The sequence below is a fragment of the Podarcis pityusensis genome, assembly GCF_964106645.2.
Source record: "Podarcis pityusensis genome assembly, chromosome: 15".
Taxonomy (NCBI): Eukaryota; Metazoa; Chordata; class Lepidosauria; order Squamata; family Lacertidae; genus Podarcis; species Podarcis pityusensis.
This window is the reverse complement of record NC_138040.1, coordinates 28,947,988-28,969,161: the sequence shown is the minus strand read 5'-3', so window position 1 is coordinate 28,969,161 and position 21,174 is coordinate 28,947,988.

Below are 21,174 nucleotides of genomic sequence, written 5' to 3'. Positions count from 1 at the left end.
TCAAGAGCACTCTCTCCTTCAGCATTATGTAAGATGGAGCTCAGCCCTAGTGCACTCTGGAGGAAGGAGGCCTCCAGAGAGTTTCATACCTCCAACATTTCACTGATGAAAATAGGGACACCCTATTCAGTAGAAATAATAATAACATCCCACCCAACTGACTGGGTTTCTGCAGCCACTCTGGGCAGCTTCCAACATATATAAAAACATAATAGAACATTAAATATAAAGTCCCTATACAGGGCTGCCTTCAGATGTCTTCTAAAGGTTGTATCTCCTTGGCTTGGGGGTTGGATAACTCCATAGGTAAAGGTAAAGGGACCCCTAGCCATTAGGTCCAGTCATGACTGACTCTGGGGTTGTGGCGCTCATCTCACTTTATTGGCCGAGGGAGCCGACGTACAGCTTCTGGGTCATGTGGCCAGCATGACTAAGCCGCTTCTGGCGAACCAGAGCAGTGAATGGAAACACTGTTTACCTTCCCGCTGGAGCTGTACCTATTTATCTACTTGTGCTTTGACGTGCTTTCGAACTGCTAAGTTGGCAGGAGCAGGGACCAAGCAACGGGAGCTCACCCTGTCACGGGGATTTGAACCGCCGACCTTCTGATTGGCAACCCCAAGAGGTTCATGGGTTTAGACCACAGCACCACCCGCGTCCCCGGATAACTCCATACCCCCCAACATTTCTCCGATGAAAATAGAGACATCCTACCACATCCTCCAACAGTTCTCTGATTAAAAGAGGACACACCAGGGGAAGAGCAGGCTATTCCAGGATCAAATGAGAAAGCAGAATGGCTTCTTTAAATCTGGGACTCCCTGGAAAATAGGGGCATTTGGAAGGTCTGGAGGTTTTGCTCGGCCATCCATCTCCTTCATGGCTGAGCTACGGCTAGCAAGTGAGGCTGGCCTGGAACGTTCCATTTGCTCTCCTCCCTCCTCCCACCCCCAGCCAGAGATGGAAGAGGCAGTGATTTATAGCACCTTCCTGCCTCCCCATCCCACCTGAAGGGAGCATGTCACATTGATGGATCTGCCTCATTTGCATCAGAATTTGCTCGCTGTGCCATCCGTCCTGGCTGTGGGGGCACACAGATGCAAACCCATTTGGGTTCCTGAGACAAAAAAGGAGCCGTTCGCTGAGGAGGCTGCTCAGGAGGCGCTGGGGACGGGAGGAGCTGCAGAGGCATCTGTGGGGAGACGAGTGGCACCTAAGGGCAGGCTCAAATCTCTGCGCAGCCCTTGACCTTGTGTACAAACCATATCTCTCAGCTTAGGCTGCCTCACAGGGTTGTGGTGGTGACAGAAAAGTGGGATAATTCAATACTTGCTACTCTGAGCTCCTTGTCAGAATGATTTCAATAATAAAAAGGGATGCTACCAAAGTTGGGCTGAGCCAGTTTTGTCTTTTTGTTTTGATCCAGAAAGATTCATCCTTTAGTCCCTGATGGAGATGGCTGTGGGTTTCTTAGTTAGGGCAGTGCATGGGGAGGAAAGGTCGGAAGACCAGGGACAAATATTTAAAATTCATCCATCCGACGTGTTGCTTCTCTCAGGAACCTATATGTTTCAGAGCATGTTAAGGGACGCAGGTGATGCTGTGGGTTAAACCACAGAGCCTAGGACTTGCCGATCAGAAGGTCGGTGGTTTGAATCCCCGCGACGGGGTGAGCTCCCGTTGCTCGGTCCCTGCTCCTGCCAACCTAGCAGTTCGAAAGCACATCAAAGTTCAAGTAGATAAATAGGTACTGCTCCAGTGGGAAGGTAAACGGCGTTTCCGTGCACTGCTCTGGTTCGCCAGAAGCGGCTTAGTCATGCTGGCCACATGACCCAGAAGCTGTACGCTGCGCTGGCTCCTTCGGCCAATAAAGCAAGATGAGCGCCGCAACCCCAGAGTCAGTCACTAATGGTCAGGGGTCCCTTTACCTTTACCGTTACCTATGTTAAGGGGGACACCATCAGAGGCCCTCCTCCACATGCCTGCAAGTCATCAAAAGTGAGGCAGGTGGGGTGGGGCAGGACAGGTAGGCAGAGGTGGCTGTCCCTGTTATCCTGAGCAATGTTGTTGTCACTTAGGTGGGCTATCTGTCTCACCAAGTCCCAGTGCACTGGGAAAGAGAGTGGGCAGAGAGGTAGAGAGCCCAGCCACTCACTCGGGCAGGCCCCCCACAATGCATTGCAGATAAGGTAAAGGTAAAGGTAAAGGACCCCGGATGGTTAAGTCCAGTCGAAGGTGACTATGGGGTGCAGTTCTCATCTCACTTTCAAGGCTGAGGGAGCCGGCGTTTGTCCACAGCTTTCCGGGACATGTGGCCAGAATGACTAAACCACTTCTGGCGCAATGGAACACCGTGACGTAAGCCAGAGTGCATCGAAACACCGTTTACTTTCCCGCCACAGCAGTACTTATTTATCTACTTGCCCTGCTGTGCTTTCGAACTGCTAGTGGGCAGAAACTGGAACAGAGCAATGGGAGCTCACCCTGTCATGGGAATTTGAACTGCCAACCTTCCGATCAGCAAGCCCAAGAGGCTCAGTGGTTTAGACCACAGTGCCACCCGCGTCCCTACACTGCATTGCAGCATTGGTTTGTACAGGCAATGGCCACACTTGCGCTATACACTGAGCTATACTGGGATACCGCATCAAACAATCATGGCTTCCCCCCAAGAATTCTGGGAGTTGTAATCTGTTAAGGGTGCTGAGAGTTGTTAGGCGGCCCTTATTCCCCTCACAGCACTACAATTCTCAGAATGGTTTTAAAATCAATCTCCCTTCACAGGGAATTTTTAGACACCAGACCAAAAGGTAAAGGTAAAGGGACCCCTGACCGTTAGGTCCAGTCGTGGACGACTCTGGGGTTGCGGCGCTCATCTCGCTTTACTGGCCGAGGGAGCCGGCATACAGCTTCCGGGTCATGTGGCCAGCATGACTAAACCGCTTCTGGTGAACCAGAGCAGTGCACGGAAATGCCATTTACCTTCCCGCCAGAGTGGTACCTATTTATCTACTTGCACTTTGACGTGCTTTTGAACTGCTAGGTTGGCAGGAGCAGGGACCGAGCAACGGGAGCTCACCCTGTCAAACCTCCAACCTTCTAATCGGCAAGCCCTAGGCTCTGTGGTTTACACCACAGTGCCACCTGCATCCCAGACACCAGGCTAATACCCTTTTATTTGCCCAGGTTTTGAATTATGAAGATTTTTTGGGTGTCTCTTTCTGTGTGTGTCACTGTTCCCTGAGATTTTACCTCTCTCTCTCTCTCTCTCTCTCTCATTATTCCAACAGCTGTTTGTTGTTGTTTATTTCTTTGACATTTTGTGATGCTTTAATTTGTGTTAAATGTTGATCTTTTTCTATTTTTGCAACCTGTCCATGAGTGTTTCTAATAAACAGGGTGAAGTATATATTTATATTTTGAAAACACAAAATAAATTCTGCTTCCTTTCCCAGAAATTTCTCTCAAATCAGGGAAAACCAAGAGCAGGTGAACTTGCTTGGAGAATCAGGTGCTCGGCTGCATCTTTTTCAGTATAGGAATTGCTGTTCCTCATCTTATTTTTCCTTCTCTGGAGCTTTCTATGCCCCACCTCCTGGACTTTGATGGGCTCCTGCCTTGGCATGATGGAGAAGGCCTGGCCAAACAAACAGAATGTCACAGGGGGGCTTGCCATGGGCTTCCTCTTGTACACTGTCTTCCAAGAAGAAAACACCCCCCCCACCCGGCTTTATTGGTGTGAAAACATTCATAAATAATTCTTCTGGAGCTGTCAGTTTTGGATGTGCATGCACCTGCGTGCACATGGTGTCTGAGAAGCAGCATGAGGAGCTTCTGGCTTGGAAGGCAGAGTGATGGAATAGTGCAGGGTTCAGCAAACTTTTTCAGCAGGAGCTGGTCCACTGTCTCCAGACCTTGTGGGGGGCCGGACTATATTTTGAAAAAATGATAATGAACAAATTCCTATGCCCCACAAATAACCCAGAGATGCATTTTAAATAAAAGCACACATTCTACTAATGTAAAAACACCAGACAGGTCCCACAAATAACCCAGAGATGCATTTTAAATAAAAGCACACATTCTACTCATGTAAAAACACCAGACAGGTCCCACAAATAACCCAGAGATGTATTTTAAATAAAAGGACACATTCTACTCGTGTAAAAACACGCTGATTCCCAGACAGTCCACGGGCCGGATTTAGAAGGTGATTGGACCGGATCTGGCCCTCAGGCCTTAGTTTGCCTACTCATGGAATAGTGGCTCCCTTCCTTATCCCACCGTCTTCCTGAGGCCGCCACAGAGTGTGAGAAGCCATGGTGCACTCAATTTCAGGAAGATGAGATACCTTTACCTCAAGGTCTAAGTGAGGGAAGCACATAAGAAAATACATGCACACACTCAGGTGCCCCCCTGTTTTCTCTGCTGTTTCTGTTAAGCCTCCCTCAACTGCAAAGTATTTAAGCACAGACATTTTGCCTGCTCTTCAGCGGATCCCCATGCTGGCTTCCTTGCCCTCCATTCCTGACTCCCGTGACGACGGCCAGCATGCCTTCGGAAGCCGGCTTCCCTTTGGGCAGCAGCGCCAGGGTCCCTGGAGCAGAGATCAAGCTGTGCCTAGCAAGGAGGCCACCAGCCCTCTCAGAGGCCCAAAGGGGAGGCATCACTGGCATTGTTTCTCCCCCAGCGACACCTGAATAAGGGAGACAGATGTGCATCAATATTTATTCGAAACTCCCAGGGAACCCGCGCGAAGTGTAATTATCTCAGCTCAATCAGCCCAGATTAGCATAACATCAAGTCACCCATCAGATGGGGGACTTGATTTCTGGGATCAAAGCCTCCTGCTGTAGCCACTGATTAATCGGGTGCAAGGGAAGCGAGGAGGGACGGATGCCTCCGAAGAGGCTTTTGCAACAGCTGCGCAGCTTTGATATCCCAGTCGTTGCACCCTTCAAACTCTTCCCCTTGCCATCCCTTCCTTCCTTCCTGCCAGCTCCCTCTCTTGGCTTTGCAGATGGGGAGGATTTGAACAACTTGTCTTGCGTGTGGGGAGCTGGTGTTCTCTGAAACTCATCACCCCCAGTATCTTAACCGTAAATCTGAATTCACCTGAAAAATGTTGCCCCAGAATGTCTCTTTTATCTGCTGAAAGCTGGTGGAGCCTGATGGCGAGGAGCCTAAACTGTGAACCAGGACCTGCATGAGAATGGCCTTAGACGATACCTAGATGATATATAATACTAAATAACCTTGGACAATCTTCTCCTTGTGCCCTCCATCTTTCCCAACATCAGGGTCTTTTCCAGGGAGTCTTCTCTTCTCATGAGGTGGCCAAAGTACTGGAGCCTCAGCTTCACGATCTGTCCTTCCAGTGAGAACTCAGGGCTGATTTCCTTCAGAATGGAGAGGTTTGATCTTCTTGCAGTCCATGGGACTCTCAAGAGTCTCCTCCAGCACCATAATTCAAAAGCATCAATTCTTCGGCGATCAGCCTTCTTTATGGTCCAGCTCTCAGACGACCAAAAATAGCTTCAGCATATGTAATAGGACAAGAATCCAATAACTCTATTCAGACCAGGTCTCTCCATAGTTTTCAGTTTAGTAATAAGTTGTAATTCAGCAACTTAGGTGGTCTCTAAGGTGCTACTGGACAATTTTTAAAATTTATCTCGACTGCGTCAGACCAACACGGCCACCTACCTGAATCTAGAGGTATTTTATGTCATTTCAAAACCTGCCAAACCTATTTGTTCAGAGTTGGTGGTTTGGGGAGAGGGGGGAGGAAAGAAATCCTTTGTGTTTGCACCATGGGAGGTGAAGCTCCTCTCAGCCTCGCTTCCAGCTCTGTCAAAAATCTACGGATGTGGTGGCTGCAAAAATGCACACCGGCAACTTAATAATGAGGGTGGATAAGCAGAGGTGGGGGGTGGGGAATGACAGGAGACTGGCAAGTGTTCAGCAAACAGCCTTTCCTCTCCCCATAAAACAACTTGCACGGAAATGTGAGCAAATGCGATGTGGCGAAGATTCCAATTATCCCGTCCTCGTCCCGTCCCAGGAGGGAGATGACAGAGGCTGCCTCTTTCAGGCTGCCAATATCTCAATAACTGGAACGGAATCTCTCTCTGAGTCGGCCCAGAAGGGAGCCCAGAAGAATTACAGCAGGAGAGCGTGTGACATGCTTTCTTCCTTTAATGCGGCTTGTTCCCTGCTTTGGCGCTTTTTGTATGCTTAAATCATCTCGCAGCCCAGGAGGGGGTTAAAATGAAGCATCTGTCTTGGAGGGGCTGGGAATTCACTGCCTTTGCACATCGCTCCCCAGCTTCACTGGAAATTATCTTTCAAAGCACAAAAGGTGTGTGTGTGTCTGGGTTTGAAAGACAGCGTGGCTTCCACTGCTAGTTTGATGTGGGAACTTTTTGAATTTGGGGAAACAACAACTTAAATAGGAATTACCAAATATTTGACAGCGGTAGTTTCCTTTAGAGCGCTGGGTCCATTTCTGGACCCAACTGTTTAAGGATCTACTGCCGAGCTGAAATGTGTGCAGAGGGTGACCAAGATGATAAAGGGTCTGGAAAGGGAGTTGGGTATGTTTAGCCTGGAGAAGAGGAGGCTGAGAGAATCATAGACTCATAGAACTGTAGAGATGGAAGAGACCACAAGGATCATCTAGTCCAACCCCCTGAAACACAGGAATATTTTTGCCCAACGTTGGGCATGAACTTATGACCCCTGAGTCTCATGCTCTACTGACCGAGTTATCCTTTTGGTGATATGATAACTATCTATAAATAGCTGGAGGGCTGTCACATGGAAGATGGAGCATGCTTGTTTTCTGCTGCTCCAGAAGGTAGGTTTCAAACCAATGGATTCAAATGACAAGGAAGGAGATTCTGACCAAACATTAGGAAGAACTTTCTGATGGTAGGAGCTGTCCAACAGTGGAAGGTGGTGGACTCTCCTTTTAAACAGGTTGGATGGCCATCTGCCAGGGAGTCTTTAGCTGAGTCTTTAGCTGTCCAGTCATTGCAGGTGATTGGACTTGATGTTGCTTGGTGTCACTTCCAACTGTACAATTCTCTGATATCACCACCACCACCACCACCATCACCACCATTATTATTCCCCCCTTATGGTCCTCCAGAAGACTGTGGCTTCGATCAGAAAATGCCTCCTAGGCTAACAAGGAGAATTCAGGCTTCTTCTTGAAGGCCCCAGGCTCAGTGGCAAAGCACCTGTTTTGCATGTATAAGGTCCCAGGTTCAAACCCTGGGGAGCGACTGTCAGTCTCCATAGGCAATATTGAGGTAGATGGGCAGTATAAGGCAGCCTCTAGATTCCTGTTTTCTTCCTCACATCATGCCAATCAGAAATGCTGTTCTCTCTGGGAAAAGCAGGCCACCGAGAGGGCTCTCTGCTACTTCACCTCTCTTTGCTGGAGCAGACAAACAGGGGCAAGGGGGCTTATTTTGCAGGGCAGTGTCTGGGGAGGCAGCTTCAGAACCCTCTTGATGCCATCTCCTTCCTTCCACATTTATCTCCCTCTGATATCATGCCTCTTGCAGCATCATTCCTTCCTGCTTTTAATTAAGTGCTAAATATAGATCTTAATTAAGGCGCTGATGAATTTAATTTAGAGCAGCATTACTGCTTTAACGTGCAAGATCCCGGCGCCTTGTTTGGATAATGTCGAATATCAGCTAAACGAGCGCTTTACGTGTTGCCACCGTAAATAATTCCCTTGCAAATCCCCTCTGATACGTCGACGACACTAATCCGTTTCTTCCTACAGAATATTCATGAACACCAATCGGCTTTCTTCCCACTGCATAGATTTTAATACCCAGCCTCCAAACAGTCTGTACCTTTTCCATGACTAAAATTAGCAAATGAGGGGGGACATATCAGAGGGAGAGAGAAAATGAGGAGCAGAGGCACAATTTCGATTAAATGCCATGGCTGCAGGGCCTGCCGTGAGGTTCCCAGCAACCGGGTCAAGTATAAATGCAGTAACACAGAGCTTTGCTCTGAGAAACTGCCACAAACTCCCAGCCACATTGCAGGAATCCAACAGGAAGACACAGACTTTGCATTCAGATACCTGTTGAATTCCAGGCTCAGAGAGTATGTTTATTTATTTATTATTATTTATTATATTTATATTCCATCCATCAAAACAAGATCTCTGGGTGGTTCACAAGCTGATATAAAAGAAAATATAAAATAAAAATAAACTAACATACTGAGCAGCATCTTTATACTCTGCCCTTCCTTCCTTCCTTCCTTCCTTCCTTCCTTCCTTCCTTCCTCCCTCCCTCCCTCCCTCCCTCCCTCCCTCCCTCCCTCCCTCCTTGGAGGTTTTAAAGCAGAGGTTGGATGGCCATTTGACATGGATGATTTAGTTGAGATTCCTGCATTGCAGGGGGTTGGACTAGATGACCCCTGGGTGTCTTTCCAACTCTATGATTCTATTATTCTATTCAGCCAATATTGGCTCCCAGTTCAACTCTACAAAGAGATGCATTATAATTAGGGATAAGTCCCCGTCTGTGTGTTTGGGGGCAGTGGCAATTCAGTCCTGGATCCAGGCTCTTCCATCAAGAGGAGGAGGAGGAGGAGGAGAAGGAGGGAGCCAGAAGGAGCTGCTGATGGACTCAGAGGTCAGCTGGCACCAGGCTCCTCTGATGTTCTGGTCCTTGGCTGTTGATGCCTGACCATTTCCCCAGGTAAAGTAGGCAGGAACTGGGAGGATAGCTGCTGCTTCAGCACCAAAGCAACTCACACTGGGAGCTCGTTTTGGATGCTGGAAGTGCCACACAAAGACAATAATGGAAAAAACCTTACTCTTCCTTTGCATAAAGTCCTTTCCTCCTTGGGTTCTAATAGTTATTTCCAGGGACTGTATTGCGAGAAAGAACTAGCAGCCACACTGGAAGATGATGTGCCGGCATGTTTGTTTGTTTGAGCCAAGCCAGTCTCCACCCAGAGACCTTAGATTAGTGCAGTTAAATTGGTGTTGCGTTAATGCGCACACAGACGGCAGAGAGAGGCAGGCAGAGAAACAGCCACCTTTCCAACCCCCTCTGTCAGCTTCCGGCCCGCTCAGTCAATGCATCACCTCGAACTCGGTGCCCCCTTTATAAAAAAGTCATTTTGCTCCAAGCTAACACAGTCAGGCCTCATTGTTCCCAATATCGCCGAGCAATTTCTGAGCTAAAGGAGTGTTGAATTGTAGTGCAGATATATGGGCGAAGGAGCAGGGTCAGGTGGTGCAGCTGAGGCAAGCAGGATGCAGGGAATAAGGAGGAGAAGCAGAAGGGAGGAGAGCCCCGAGAGAGCTGGAGTCCGCAGTGCATGGCAGATTTGTGTGTGAAGGCAAAATACTCCCCTGCTGTAATTTTTGACTTCATATGTGCAGATTCAGATGTTTTGCATTTCACCAACACTTAACTGGCTGGCTGGCAGAAAACCTAGAGGGTACTCCATCCCATTAATAAACATGGGGCAGGATCCATGGGGTTCTCCTATCATACAGGCCCTTTGACATAAATGGGCAGCTTGCAAATGTACATAATGATAGAATTTGTACATTGTTAGAAGTTCCTGGTGGATGCCAGGAGCAGGTCAGCAATGACTCACACAGCGTTAGTGAAGTTAACTCTTTATTCAAAGAAACAAGACGGCTCAGGAGGCCTGGCCTAGTAGTGAGCACAGCAACTCTTCCCTGTAGATCTTGCCCCAGTGAGGCAGTTGTGGGGACTGAAGGCCCTCGCCTTCTCACAGATACCCAAATCTCCTCCTCCCCAGGTCCTTCCCAAGCAATCTGAGGCTATGTAGTCTTGCCTGTCTTTGCTTCTCTCTCTTCATACCTCTTCTGCTTCTGGAAGACCGGGGGCTGGGGGGTGGGAAGTGGAGCTGGTCACAGCAGGAAGGGGAGACACCTTGGCTTCTTTGCCAGCCTGATTAATTTCTAGCTCTTGCGCCCTCTCCTCTCCAGCCTCTGCTTCTGCCTCTGGATCTAGATTGCTCTCTGCCACAGACTCTTCCTGCCTACTAAAGCCTGTTGCCTCTTCAGCTTCCGACACCTCCTCACAGTCTCCCTTTGACCTGTCAGCGTTATCCCACCACCAATCCTCTGGCTCTGAGTCATCTCCCTTTGGGGGTTCCCTTGGGGGTTCCCTAGCTGGTGCCTCCCACCCACCAGTCGTCTGCATCCAGCCAGTCTAGAACAGTGGATTGGGAACTTCAACACCTGCTGAAATTCACCAGAAACAGAGGACTCTGCCTTACACTGAGTCAGATCACTGGTCCATTTAGCTCAGGATTGTTTGCTGACTGGCAGCTGCTCTCCAGGGTTTCACACTCAGGGGGTGCAGATGACACAGGGTTAATGGTCTTGGGGCAGGTGCTCTTCTATTGAATAAAGGCTCCTCCCCTCAAAAAATGTGTACTTTGGCTTGATTACATGACTAATCCTCAGAGCCTGCAAGGCACATGGCTGCTGGCATTGCCTCTGCTGGTGACGATGGCTGCACACCTTTTCGGCTTGGGGGCTCCACCACGTCCTGGCTTGGCCAACCCAGGGATGGGGTGCACAGGTGTTGCACCTGGCTGCGCCCACTCAGAATTTTGCACCCGGAGCTGCCGCCCCTCTGCCCCCCCATGCTATGCCACTGCCTTCTGCCTCCCCTGTCCACCCAACAGCAAGTCTTACATTTTAAGCACAGATGGGACCCAGATCCTGCTTTCACAACCCTGGAAGGAAGGGGAGATTTTTCTGAGATGGAGACAGAATCCACACGTCCCCATCCTGCTGGCTGGTATAAAAGGTAAAGGGTAAAGGGACCCCTGACCATTAGGTCCAGTCATGACCAACTCTGGAGTTGCGGCGCTCATCTCGCTTTATTGGCCAAGGGAGCCAGCATACAGCTTCCGGGTCATGTGGCCAGCATGACTAAGCCGCTTCTGGCGAACCAGAGCAGCGCACGGAAACGCCGTTTACCTTCCCGCCGAAGTGGTACCTATTTATCTACTTGTGCTTTGACGTGCTTTCGAACTGCTGGGTTGGCAGGAGTAGGGACCGAGCAACGGAAGTTCAGCCCGTCACGGGGATTCAAACCGCTGACCTTCTGATCGGCAAGTCCTAGGATCTGTGGTTTAACCCACAGCGCCACCCGCATCCCTGGTGTGTCCAGGGATAATTAACACACCAATCTATTTTTATCTTGATTGGGTAGATTGAAGATGCTTCTGTGGGGAATCCATCTACACCCCAGTTGTGCCGGGCTCCGTCACGTAGAGGATACGATGGACCCCAGAGCTGTTTGTTCTTCCTTCTGCTCCATGTGGACGCATTATCAATGCATGCAGTCGGTCGACACTGCAGAGCTCGCGTCTCCATTTGATCGGGCGGGGAAGAGAACACATCCACTTAGCCGGAAGAAAGGCATTGGCGTGCCGGCTCCACACTCAGCCTGGAGCCATCTCTTTTGAGAACGGTGCTCAAAGGATTCTTTTTAAGCTGGGCTTTTATTCCTTAAACAGACAGCTAAACAATCAATCGATTTTGTGTGTGTCTGATAAAGCTTAAGCTGCACAAACCTCTTTAAAAAAGAAAAAAGAAAAAGACCAACAACAAGAAACAAAAAGTCCCCAGAAAGCAACAGTGGGAGGATGGACCTAGAATTAAGGTATAAGAAAAGAAATAAAACAGAAATCCCACTGATCAAAGAGCTAATGGGCACCTTAAAGCATTTTGAAGTGCAATGATCAATTGTTGCTCCAAGCGGTGGGAGCTGAGGCTGTTAACTGTTTCCAGCCATTGTGCACAACCCCACTAAACCTCCTCTCTGAAGGATTGCAGCCCCATTTGCAGTGGGGAGTCAAACAAGCCGACTATAGGAAGGTTATAAAGACAAAAAAAGAAAAGGGAAGAGGCCAACCCACAATAGCTTGCTATCTAAAGCAGGGTGGGTACCTGGCTGGTTCTTAAATTTATGAGAGAGGCTTAAATTCAGTGGTGCATCACCTGCAGAAAGTCTTAGGGTTGATCCCCAGCATCTCCTGTTAATTAGAATCAGGCAGCAGGTGAAGGGAAAGCTCTTTCTCTTCCCAAAAGTCTCTGCCAGAGTACAGACTGGCCGTCACCAAGTTGGTGCCCTCCAGATATTCTTATACCACAATGCCCATGTACAACAGCATCTGGAGAGAGCCAAGTTGGCCACAGCAAGAGTAGAGAATAGTGGACCAGAGGGGCAAATAGCCTGGCCTGGAATAAGGCAGTTTCCTATTTAAATCTTTTATACGGTGCTTTTTCAGACAATGCCTCCCCAAACAGTTTATATAACGCAATCGATACAAAGGCAATAAAGCAGTAAGAGGCTGTGTGGTGAAAATGTTAAAAACCAGACAAGACAGCCAAATGAAAGCTAAAGCACACACAACAGAACCCTATCCATGTTTACCCAGAAGAAAGTCCCGCTGTGCTCATTGGAGCTTTCTGCCTTGGATGTGTGTTCTGGACTGATGAGGGCTGGCTGGATCAAGTACAGAGCCAGCCCCTCCTTATCCTTTGGGAGAGCATTTTACAAGCTTGACATCATGACTGAAAATGCCTTATTCCCCAGCCAGCCCTTCAGCCTCTCCTCAAACAGCATTCCCCCAACCCCACAGTATGGCCTTCACAGAGGCTGTTTCAAGATTGTTGCCCCCTGCAAGAACAGGACGCTGGAACAATGTTACAATGGCATGTTACAATGCAGCAGATGAGTGCAGGGGCTGAGGAAGAGAAAAAGAAAGAGGTGGAGGTTGTTGGAAGACCCCTAGTGGACCTATGGCAAAGGGGAGATTCAGAACAGGAGCTTCCAGAAGCACAGCATGGTCTCTTAGCCAGTTTCCCACTCCAGATCTTAGAGTGGCAGAAATCCCAGCATCACTGCAGGGGATCCTGCTGGGCTCTGTCTTCTCAGTGGAGACCCATAAACATTGCCCTCTCCCCCAGGCTTTCTATTTTACTTACTTTTATTTGTTTTATTGGGTTTTTTTTTTTTTTGTATTCTTGTTTTAAGCTCTACAGTAAAGGTAAAGGTAAAGGGACCCCTGACCATTAGGTCCAGTCGTGGCCGACTTTGGGGTTGCTGTGCTCATCTCGCTTTATTGGCCGAGGGAGCCGGCGTACAGCTTCCAGGCCACGTGGCCAGCATGACTAAGCCGCTTCTGGCGAACCAGAGCAGCGCACAGAAACACAGTTTACCTTCCCGCCGGAGCGGTACCTATTTATCTACTTGCACTTTGACGTGCTTTCGAACTGCTAGGTTGGCAGGAGCAGGGACCGAACAACGGGAGCTCACCCCGTTGTGGGGATTTGAACTGCCAACCTTCTGATCGACAAGTCCTAGGCTCTGTGGTTTAACCCACAGCGCCACCCGCGTCCCCGAAGCTCTACAGTAGGCTTCCTCAAACTCAGCCCTCCAGATGTTTTTGGCCTACAACTCCCATGATCCCTAGATAGCAGGACCAGTGGTCAGGGATGATGGGAATTGTAGTCACAAAACATCTGGAGGGCCGAGTTTGAGGAAGCCTGCTCTACAGTATGGTAGATTTGCACAGTGGTTGATGTAATAGCCGTGTTTAAGTTTTAAAGGTGTATTACCCATTATTTTAAAGTTTCTCTGTGTTCCTCCCTGTTGCTGACTGCACTATTAGTGACCTTTTACAAATAACTGCAGTGCTTTGAGTGAGGGCTAATAGCTCCCATCCCAAGTGCTTTTGTGTTCTCAAGCCAGAAAAAACTCTAGGTCATCTGCAAGATGTGACAGCAGTGGGAAGAATAGATTTGAAGCACATCTCAGACGGCTTCCAAATGTTCTAAAGAGGTAGGAATGAGAGAGGCAACTAATAATTCCCGGAATGAGTGGAGTGCTTAATCCTGACGAACTGAAAGTTCTTTTTCAGTGAACACAGTTCACATTTGACGGTGGCTCCAAAACATCTTAGTGTGTGCAGCAAATTAAAATGTACTGATGAACAGTGAAGTAGCATTGCTACATTGGCAATAGAAAATAGATTCTCCAAATGGAGATTTTCTTCATTCTCTCTTGACCTTGCTGCCAGTTAACCGCTTTGCAGAATTGCACACAGAGTAGCAGTTTCAACTTTTATAGGCCATCTGCATATGTGCATTGCCTCAGTTTACTCTCCTCCCTTCCTTTTCATTGACTGATGTTCCAATCAGTCAGACCCAGAATAAGGCTGGATAGACACTGGCACCATGTCCATTTGAGGGGCCTCCTCATCTCAGTCTTCTCTCTCTGAAAACCCTTTGCATTCTTGGTTCTGCCAGTGCTGGTTCTGAAGTAACTGAATTTTCTAAAGATGCATCTGTGTTCTGTCTGCCTAATTTGTACATCAAGGAAATGTTTGCGTGTGTGGAGTCTGGCTTGTTTGAAAGCCTTTTTTCCTTATTGTAATTTGAATCTGGCTGGTTAATTAATACCATACATATATATTCTAAATTCACTTCCAACAATATCAATCAGGTTTATTTCAGAGAAAATGTGTTTAGGTTGGGTACAATAATGCAAAATATACTATCTCTTTAAGAAATCTAATGTGCGACAAAGCCTGCCCAGAATTGGGCTGCGACAGGGAGGGGCTGGGCTTCAACCCACAGACTGATAACCCAACACTTGCTCCCCCAAGGAGAATGTCACATTAGGGCGCGTTGAATTTTTCCACTTTCAAATTCCAAAAACGAGGGGTGCAAAAGGTTCTAGCATGACTTGGAAATTCAAAATATATTTTGGTTAAATTAATACGATTTAGTTTTGCTTGGTAAGTAACCCGTGTGTGAAATTTCATAGAAATCATTAAAAATGATTGTCAAGTTTTTGCAGTTATATTATTACTATTCTTATTAATTATTATTATTTAGCATTTCCTGATGTTTTCAGAAGGTAAACATTAAAATTTTGGTTTTCTAAGAGCAGTTGATGTGCTTCTTAATCAAGTATAGATTTACCAAGCTAAACATTGTCCAACTGCAAAAAGGATAGCAGATTTGAATTCCCCACACCCCAAAATATATTTTAAGACCCCTCACTGAAGAAATGTGCAAAAATTAAGTTTCGCCCCCTAAAATGACATGCCCTAATGTCATACAGAACTGCCATGATTCCTATAAAGTTCAGAGGTGATTGCCTGACCCCCAGGACTGCTGTCAGCTGGGCCGTTGCTAAGGTTAGAAGAGTACCTGAAATGTCAAGATTCCTAGAAGGAGACCTCTTGGTCGCAAGGTGTTGAGGTTTATTTATTTCATTAATTTTATACACTGCTTGATTATACAGTTGTACCTTGGTTTTTAAACACCTTGGGAGTTGAACGTTATGTCTTCTGAATGATCGAAAACCGGAAGTGACAATTCCGGTTTTCGAACGTTCTTTGGAACCTGAATGTTCGATGCAACTTCCGCGGCTTCTAATTGGCTGCAGGAGCTTCCTGCAGCCAATCGGAAGCCGCTCCTTAGGTTCCGAATGTTTTGGAAGTCGAATGGACTTCCAGAACGGATTCTGGAACGGATTCCATTAGACTTCCAAGGTACTACTGTATATCAGAAAGACAAACCAATAAAATCAAGAACAATTTACAGCCCTGCTTTAAAAAACTTACAAAAGTGAAAACATTAAAACTGATTGAAATAACCTCAGCTTTCTAAGGATCTGGGTAAAAAAAGGTAAAGGGACCCCTGACCGTTAGGTCCAGTAGGGGACGACTCTGGGGTTGCGGCACTCATCTCGCTTTGCTGGCCGAGATAGCCAGCGTACAGCATGACTAAGCCACTTCAGACGAACCAGAGCAGCACACGGAAGTGCCGTTTACCTTCCTGCCAGAGCGGTACCTATTTATCTACTTGCACTTTGACGTGCTTTCGAACTGCTAGGTTGGCAGGAGAAGGAACTGGGTAGGTTTCTCTAAACAAGAATGTTTTAGCAGGTGCCAAGAGGAGTACAGTGAAGGTGCCCAGTGCCCAAGGAACATCCTCTGTGGCAGTGGTTTTCAACCAGTGTGCCGTGGCACCCTGGGGTGCCTTGAATAATGGTCAGGGGTGCCACGGGCAACACTGGCCTCTGTCCCTCTTTCCTTCCTTTCCCCCTCTGTTGCCCTCTCATGTCTCTGTCCCTCAAGCGCTTGTGTGGCTGCTTGTTGCAGCAGCTCTGGCCTCTGGGGCTGTCCGGGGAGGAGGCCCCTCTCTTTGGAGCAGAGGGGGGCAGCTCAGAGACTGGGGTGGTAGAAGAAACACTCCACAAGAGAGGGTGTTTGAAAAGGGGTGAAGGGCTGCTGACTCTGCAGGCAAGGGGCGACATAACTGGGCTTCTGAATGGGTTTCCTCACAGGGGAGCTGCAGAAAGAATATACTTGTTTAAGGGAGCCAAGGACTCAAAAAGGTTGAAAACCTCTGCTCTGTTCCCTATTGAAGGAGAATTACATGAAGATGATGTACAGATGGTACACAACACCAGTGTAGTTAGGGAAAATGTATAAAAATAGTTCAAATATATGTTGGAAATGTAAGGAAAAGGAGGGGACATTTTATCATATGTGGTGGGATTGTAAGGTAATTATTTTTTGGGGGGAAATGATATACAACGAATTGAAGAAAATGTTCCATTTAACATTTGTTAAAACCTGAAGCATTTTTATTAGGGATTGTAGGGAAAGATCTGCCCAAAAAGCTGAAAAACATCTTCATGTTTTAATAGCACAAGGATGGAAGACTGAAGAAACCCCAACTAAAGAATCATGGCAAGAAAAATTGATGGACTATGCAGAACTGGCAAAACTGACATACAAGCTATGGGACAAGGATAACTGTGACTTTAAAGATGAATGGGAACCCTTTACAAAGTATCTGAAGACGCAACAAAGCGAACTGGACTCCTTGGCTGGTTTTGAATAAACATTCACAAACTTTTTATTGATAATAATCAGCTAAATAATTTGAGGATCTATACAACTGTGTAACATGCAGAAAACAGCATTTTTAGAGAAATCAAAGACTGGAACTGAGGGAAGTCGGGGGGTGGGGGTGGGTGGGTTCTGTGGGGGGAGGGAAGGGGAGGGAGGAAAAATGGGGGGGGAAATAAGGTTGATATGTTTCTGGATAATATGTTTTGTTTTAATTTTGAATAAAAAAGTTATTTAAAAAAAAGAAAAAAATGAAAACCTCTGCTCTGTGGCAAAAGATGGATGCGAATCTCCCAGAGCTCTGCATAGCCACCGGGTCCTGCACTCTCTTTCCCTCTCCCCAGCAAACCCCGTGGATATATGAGAGAAAGAATAAAGACTCTGAGGCTGGAGAGCATTTTGCAAGCAAGTGCATGCTTATGTACATTATGAAATAATAATGTTGCCCTGGCAGGAACGTGCAAGCCTCGGCTGACAAATACCCTAAATAGCCACATTACCGGAGTGTCAGATCCCAGCAAACATTGCCCCTCCTTCCCTCCCAAATAATCCCTCACTCTCCCCATCTCGGAAAGTTACACCTGAGTCAGAACTAAGTCCCAGTGCCACTTCTGATCCATGTTTGTTTGAGTCTAACAGCTGCCAGGCTGACAGCCTCCACGGTGCATCCAGGCAGTAAATAATTCAGGCCAAGAGGATATTAAGGCTGCTCTGTTTGTTTTAGTAAAGCGAGAGAGCTCAGTGGGATAGGGGAGGGGAAGCCGGAATCCCCTTTGAGCATCGGGCATACAGTACATGCAAGTGAGCACAGTGGCTGTGCGTGTGTGTGGAGGAGCCCTTTCCATTGTGCACTAAGAAAACCCTAATTGTGCATTAAGGTAACACAAACAGTTGCACGTACCGAAAGATAAATCTGATTTCTATACCTGGAATACACTTACACAGTTTGCAGACCCTCCAAGTGTCCCTGTTTTCCAGGGATAGCCCCGGATTTACAGACATTCTCCTGGTTTCTGATTTGATCCTGCAATGCCCCACTTTTTTTAAAGGACGTCACAATTTTCACCGGAGAAATGTTGGAGGGTATGGAGTTATGTGACCCCCCAAATAAAGGAGATAAGTAACTATACAACCTTTAGAAGACATCTGAAGGCAGCCGTGTATAGGGAAGTTTTTTTAAAAAAAATATTTAATGTTTTATTAGGTTTTTATATATGTTGGAAGTTGCTGGGGCAACCCACTCAGATGGGCAGGAAGAAGAAGAAGAAGAAGAAGAAGAAGAAGAAGAAGAAGAAGAAGAAGAAGAAGAAGAAGAGCTGTTGTTGTTGAATAGGACATACAGTGGTACCTCAGGTTACATACGCTTCAGATTACACATGCTTAAGGTTACAGACTCCGCTAACCCAGAAATATTACCTCGGGTTAAGAACTTTGCTTCAGGATGAGTACAGAAATCATGCTTCAGCGGTGCGGCAGCAGCAGGAGGCCCCATTAGCTAAAGTGGTGCTTCAGGTTAAGAACAGTTTCAGGTTAAGAATGGACCTCTGGAATGAATTAAATACTTAACCTGAGGTACCACTGTACCTATTTTCATCAGAGAAATGTTGGAGGGTATGAGTTTGCACATTAGTTGACCATAGGGCTGGTAAAGAGCTGTATGCACACACCACACACACACACACACACACACAGAGAGAGAGAGAGAGAGAGAGAGGGAGAGAGAACATTCTGATTGTTGCTGGGAGTCAGTCTGTGGCCTCCTTTGGCTCCTTGAATTTCTAGTGATGTTTCCTAGCTCCAAACTTACTGTTGCCAGTCTAAGCACTAGGAACCTGAAAGCTGAGATCCTCAGGAAGAAAAGATCAAACTCTGCACTTGGGGGACGGGACGGGATGTGGGGCTATGAAAGCAAAGAGGACCCATTGCCATCAGAAGCTGCTTAGTGTTTATATAGTGCTTTAGTATAATCGGAGCACTTCACATATTTTATATGTTGGCATCTGTTTAAAAACTGTCCTTCAGTACAAGACTGCCAGGGCAGTGAAAATTTGAAATAACAGGTGTCATAAAAGCTCCATGCAAAACATTAAAAGCACAGAAGCAGAAGCCATAAATGCAGTAAAATTCAGAAGGGTGATATATTAAAAAAAAGTTATAAAATGTGCAGTGGCGCCTGGACAAATAAAAAGGTTTTTACCTGGTGCTGAAGGGGAAAAAAGCAGAGTTGGTTCCAGGTGAGCTTCACAAGGGGGTGGCAGCAGGGGCAGAGATCTAATAAATGAGGCAGTCATCATGACTAGGCATGGGTGAATCTATCCGTTTTGGTTTCCCTCACTTTTCCAATCTTAAGTTCTTCACATTTCCACATTGGCTTCTTTCTTTCTTTCTTTCTTTCTTTCTTTCTTTCTTTCTTTCTTTCTTTCTTTCTTTCTTTCTCCTCATGACTTTACTATTTTAGTTCAAATTTCCCCTAATAAACCCACATTTGTATGCAATTTTGCACATCTTTGGCTCTTCTTTTTCATAGAATCATAGAATTGTAGGGTTGGAAGGGACCCAAGGACCATATAGTCCTGTCCCCTGCAATGCAGGAACCACAGCATGTGCAAGAAACGACTTGTCGCATCGCCACCTTAAGTTGCTTTGCGGGTGAAGCATCCTGGGAGACTCTCTGCTTACTCCTAAACACACATGGTCCTTCTGCAAAACTCCAGAATGCATCAGTCAGTGATGGAGCTAGCTGCTCCGGCACCTGGAGCGGCATGCACCCAGGGGGTGGGGCTAGCCACCCACGGGGGTGGGACTAGTGTCCCAGGGGCAGGGCTAGCATCCCAGGGGCGGGGCAAGCGTCCCAGGGGGTGGGGCAAGCATCCCAGGGTGGTGGAGTGAAAGTCCTAGGGGGGCGCTGTCTGCAGTGAGCGTCCCAGGGGGGTACGCCACCCGCACCAAGCGTCCTGGAGGGTGCGCCACCAGCGACAAGCGTCCTGGGGGGTGGCGCGGTGATGTCAGCCCCCCTCAGGGATGACATCCGGGGCAGACCACACCCACCGCACCCACCTTGCTCCCCCTCTGGCTCCAGGACCATCCACAGCACTGTGCAGAAGACCCCGTGAGCTTTCTGTTGTGGGAAGGGTGACCTGCTGGCCACACGGAGTCTTCAAGGCTTTTCTTTGCCACATCTTTGTTAGAGAAGGCAATTCTTCCCTTGGCACGGCCCTTTCCCCATGACCCAGCTTTTTATCTTTATCAGCTTATTTCACACATAATCATCTGATAATTAAAGAAAGATGTAATTGCAGATGGGTGAGTGGCAGAGGGTAATGGGAGGCCATCCCTTGGCAGTTCAAGGCTGAATTCTCTTTTTCACTCACTAGATCTAAATCACTCCATCCCACCAGGCAGAGACAGAAGCTGCTTCTCCATATGGCTTGGGGGGCAATGGGCACATGGATGGGACTGGCAGTGACCTGGGGGGAAAGAGGGGGGAAAGTGTGTGCATTCATACCTACCTCGGCCTTCTTCTCATTTCCCCACGGTGAGATGTTGGTGTGTTTACTCAGGAGTAAACTCTGCTGTGTTCAGTGAGCGTGGCTCAGATCACAGCCTTTTGTGAACCAGCACCTACTGCTGGTTTGACTTGTTCCTGCATCATCACAATTCTCTTTTTCGGACTACTTAAAGAAATATTATAGTATGATGAACTCGTGGCTGGATTTGAGCTATGAGCCGCCAAAGTAATTAGATTCTAATATTGTGGTTATGATGGGATAGGGTGCAGTAGAAGGGGAGAAACAACAACTCCATGGAAAAAGAGGTGGGAAGTTGACAGAAATAAGAGAAAAGATGGAATTGTATTTTATATGTTGAAAACGTTGGAACTTAATTAAATGTAATGGGGGGGGGAAGATTGAAACTTCTGTGGTTTTTTCACTTAACGTTCTGCTTCTTTGTTTGAACGTTGGGGGCAGTTTTGAGTGAGCTCGCTTGCCCAGACCACAGGTAATAATAACAAAAGCATCTTATCAGAAAGCATAACAGAGAATAAATGTGGTCTGTTATCGTACAAACACACCCCAGATGCAATCTTGTCCACAACAACTGCTTAGTAAAAGTTTCAGCTGTGCCTGGTTTAACCAATCTCTTCCCAAAAGATCATAAATATTAACCGAATGAGCATTGCAGACAGCAATGTGTTGCATCTTG